We start from the raw sequence: 4,884 nt of genomic DNA on the forward strand, positions 1-4,884 counted from the left end.
AATGTATCTTTGGCAATTTCAAAAATCTATACCAAACTGTCAAGACACACATTCCTGTCACACACACGTACTAATATATATTTATTATATCTACTCTCTGGTTGCCCATATTTTGTTACGATGTTTCGTTTTGTGGTTCCACCATTTCATATCACTGCCACACACTACACTCGTTCGTTAATTTTCATATTTTCTTTGTTTTTCCCACTTTTCCAGGTGCCAGTGTTTTAACGGAACCGATAAAATTCACACTTGGCGAGCATCATGTAAACTCCGCGACAACATCATACTCGAATGCTGTGGGTACGATAAGCGGCATCGTTGCCAGCATTTTGGAGGTGCTGTTAGCAGTCGCCGCCATTATTTTCTACAGACGACATCGAGCAAATGGTAAGGCAGCCACTGGAGTGGCTTTTGAGAATCCAACATACACTCGAGGTTTAGAACAAGTACAGGTAAGAGTTATGAGCGAATTTTTCCTAAAAATTTACCACAAAACACTCCCTTCACAAATACACAGGCAGCCACAGTTAACACACCACACACACAAAATGCATGAAACAAAGAATAAAATAAGCAAGGCAAATAAGAGCCAAGCCAAACAACAAAATTGAATTTATTGTATCAAAGTAGGTTGTTGTTGTTGTTTTTGTTGCTGTTATGTTGTAAACATACGACGTGTTGTGTGTTTTAAAGTCGAAAAACAAAAGCAAACACAAAATGAGTGAAATCAGTTGCAAAAGGTCCCAGGGAAAGATAAAACAATGAAGCTCAACCAACAGTGGATCGTAGAAGGCTAAATATGTTAAATTGTGGGTTAAGGCAACCCCACCCATTCTCGATTTTCATTTTTCAAGATTTTCAAAGGGCTGGTAAATCAATACCAACGCTTGTTAAGGTATGTAACTTTGCATATATATATTTGAAGATGTAAAAGAGAAGAAAAATAATTTACAAAAAATGTGTGTTGTTGTTGTTTTTTGTAACTAAAGAAAAGTCCTTATTTTTGATGGCGGGCATGATAACTCCTCACTGGAACATCGGTATCCGAATATTCCAACGGGGTTAGAAAGAGTACATGTCTGGCTCTCGTATGAACTAGGATTATTGACTTCGCTCTAAAATTAACAAAATGGCGGACCTTTGAAAAAAATATTTTTGGGAAATCGCCGATTTTTGACCAAAAACCAAGTTAAAAGATAAGGAAGATCTTCACCGATTGGCTTTATCCTAGTTCATACGAAAGCAGTACACTCACAGAGAAACGTGTAACAATTTGATTGATTAGTTTTTGAGATATCGTGCCCGCCATTCGCAAAAGAGAAAAACGCGTTTAAAGTTTGAGAAGCCCTTTAGCCGTCACTTGATGCTGACACAATAAATCGGCTATATCTTCAAGAGTGGTGGGGGGGGGGGGGTGGTTCTCTTAACTTTTAATGGATTCATAATAACGTTAAATAATTCTGGGCATAGGTTCCACGTTCACTTTTTCAATTCAAATATTAGCTTATCTAGTGAATGTTTCACGTTTGAATCTAATCGGTCTTGTGGATATATGTATATCCACATGAAAAAGCCTTGAGGTGTGATATTACACGACCTTGATGTCAAATCGACCGGCCCAAAACTACTTTTTTCTCAATAAATCCATTGGCTTTAGCATCCAATCAATTTGGCGGTTTAGCATTGGATAGAAAATATTCTTACCAAAAATGCCAAATTTCTGTATAATCGGAAGTTTGGACATATTTTGGATTCTCATTGTGAAGCAAATCTTTCCGCCACACTTTCGGTAAAATTTGCATTCAGGGATGGTTAACCTGAATGCAAATTTTTATACTCTCCAACATAAGGGGAGTCATTCCGATTGTAAAACCTCTCATCCTCGAAATATCGTCTGATCACTACCGAAAACTGTAGGCTTTCACGTTTTAGAGACCATAACCGAAATTAATGTAAAATTTAATCCTACGATCAGTAACTGGGTACGTTTGTACATTTTTATACATTCCACCACTCTGTTGTATAGAGTATTATGTCTTTGTACATACGTTTGTAACAGGCAAAAGGAATCGAGAGTGACCCATTGTACCTTTTGAGAATATTATTATCACAAGCCGTTTCGAAGGAACATTGAAATTGAACGAATTGAATGTGAAATTAAAGTGAACCGACTTACATCAATCCATATACATGTCTTTCTGAAACCTATGCTAAATTTCATTCAATCAGATTTAGAGCCATTTGCGTACATATTTAAAACAAACTTGATACACCATATGTTCAAGCTTGAATCTCAATCATACACACGTTTGAAGTATCTATGGAGCTATGCCTGTGTCTTCACCAATTTCAACAAAAGACAATAACGCCATGCTAGTCTCAACTTGATACGTTGTGCAAAATTTCGTATCAATCGGACAGGAGTACGGTGAACCATTTTCCTAAAATCTAAAATCTAAGAAAACCGATTTCAACAAAACTTTCCAGAGATTAATTTATATTTACTTCAGTAAATTGTACAAAATTGAGTGTCAATCGGACAAACTTTGAGTCTTTAGTGCACAACTAAATAAAATCGGAAAAAAATATATAAGGGAACTATATCCAAATCTGAACCGATTTTTACGAAACTTGGCACACATCATTCTAGACTTAATTCAGCACGTTATTCAAATTTTAGCGCAAATCGAAAGATATATAGGGACTTTGGTGTACCATTTCTATTAAATCGGACGAAAATATATGTGGGAGCTATATCTAAATCTGAACCGATTTTCACGAAACATAGCACACATCATTCTACACTCAATTCAGTACTCTGTGCCAAATTTTGTGCAAATCGAAAGATTTATAAAAAAGATCGGTCGAACTATATATGGGAGCTATATCTAAATCACACATCCCAAAACCATCGATGTATTATAGTTCCACGTGGTGTGGGAACCTTCACGTCACTGTCAGTACACCTATGTTAGAGGTTTTCGAAAGTTTGGTCCGGTCGAACATAATGCTTTTATTATTTTTTTTTTCGATTTTCGTTGACTGTTTTAATGCCTCAGCTAAGTGTATACACTGAAAGAAAAGGCTGTGCAGCAATAATATTGAAGTAACGGTACTGCTAGGATTCTATCTATGATGGGCTATCCTATTAGACTTCAGCGTAATGAGTTTGACCAACAATTTGGTAAATTGAATTAGCAGTCTAACAGTGAATCGTCTTAAAATCAACTCAGTTTACACAATTTAAACAAATAGACCATGTTCTTAGATAGAGGACTTCGTCGTACTCAGTTTGCAAAATTCCCCACAAAATTTATTTTTAAATTTGTATCTGGATGTAACCGATTTGTTTCCAAACATTGCATACTTAAATATCGTTCGAAAATGCAAGATATTAAAAAATCCTCCACAAAATTGTCGAAAGCTTAAACAAAGACAATATATCATGCATTCAATTGGATACAAAATTTATTTGCGAATCCTGTATATACTGCAAGATGTGTAAGGCACCAAATTGATAGACTCGTGCGATAATGGATCATTTCTTTCTAAGTATTTTATTATTATAGTTCACATAAGTGAAATATGCGCCTGAAAGTATGCTTTGATTTTTGTTCAGTCGTTACTGGGTGACACAACAATAAATACTGGTTTTTAGTTTTTGGTATCAACTGCGTGAATAGAGCACACACAAATATATGACGCATTTGGAATGTTAAACATATAAATTGAATAAATTTTAATAGAATTTATAATTTTTTAGATAAATATGGTTAAAAATTAATTCAAGTTTTATTATCACAGACATATTCAACAACAACAAAATCCAACTATAATACGCTCTTTTCAAATAACATTAACCCTAAAATATATAATCTTGAATATGAACAAAATAACAAAATAATGTATTAAGATGCCATGAACTTGACATGACCTATATTAAGGTCATTATTTTGCAATACTCAATCTCATTTTATTGTTGTTGTTGTAGACAGTGATGTGTCTAGACAGTTATTAGTAAATTCAATTAGATTATGTCCGAATTGAAGCACTCTTTTGTGATCCACTGTTTAAGAATTTCTTACTATTTTTGGGTGGGTAATTCTGTGGGCCTTCGTATTATTTTGACAATGGCAGCTTAGTTTGTTGCTGATACAACAACAACAATTGTGCTGCTTCAAATATAAATTTATGGTGGCTCGCCTGTTTGCTTACTTATTTACTTCTTGTCTTTCTTTTATTCTTCTTTGTGTGTTTTTGTCATCAAATTTTTCTTAAACAATTCACTTATATTTTTTTGTATTTATTTTATTTTTTGTATTTTTCTTTTCCTGTCACGCTAAATGTCAAACTCAATGAACACACGTATGTGCATATGTGGTTGTGTGTGTATGTGTGTTGAAAAATCCTTCTGTGTATGGCAAACCGAAAATAATCAAATCCTCCCTTTTTCTCTTGCAACTTAATAATAAACTCACGCTTAGTTACCAACTGTAACATCCGCCCTGACGCATACTAATGGCAATGGTAACTTTAGTCGGGCACCAGCCGCCTCAACCAATTTGACAACAACAACAAATACGACAACACCTGCCACCATGACAACCCGAGTGGGGACAAACGGCGGAGTTGTGATTGGTGCCGGTGATGGGCATAGTAGTGGTAATGGAGCAGCCAATAAAACCTCAAGTCTGGATGGCGTAGACTCACACACCCAGTGCAATGAAGTGAACCCAACAATCTATGAAGAGCTCAAACTTGGTCAAGAAGGTGCGGGATTTAAAAAGCTTGTGCCATAGAACCCTTAATGAGGAAACAAAACAAAAAAGCTAAAACAAATGTTGTAACTCTTAGAGGACACCTATAAATTTACCCCTCCCC

General features: G+C 35.3%; 1 long non-coding RNA gene across 1 annotated transcript; it reads left to right on the forward strand.

Moving 5' to 3' along the window:
• Positions 1 to 277: 277 nt before the first annotated feature.
• On the forward strand, positions 278 to 4,546 carry LOC133324964 (uncharacterized). Its single transcript, XR_009754144.1, has 2 exons — positions 278 to 455; positions 4,488 to 4,546. It is a non-coding gene; the product is annotated as an uncharacterized LOC133324964 (long non-coding RNA).
• The last annotated feature ends 338 nt before the right edge of the window (positions 4,547 to 4,884 follow it).

The sequence above is a fragment of the Musca vetustissima genome, unplaced genomic scaffold (assembly GCF_032173495.1).
Source record: "Musca vetustissima isolate MV318-11 ecotype Yass unplaced genomic scaffold, APGP_CSIRO_Mvet_v1 utg121672, whole genome shotgun sequence".
Taxonomy (NCBI): Eukaryota; Metazoa; Arthropoda; class Insecta; order Diptera; family Muscidae; genus Musca; species Musca vetustissima.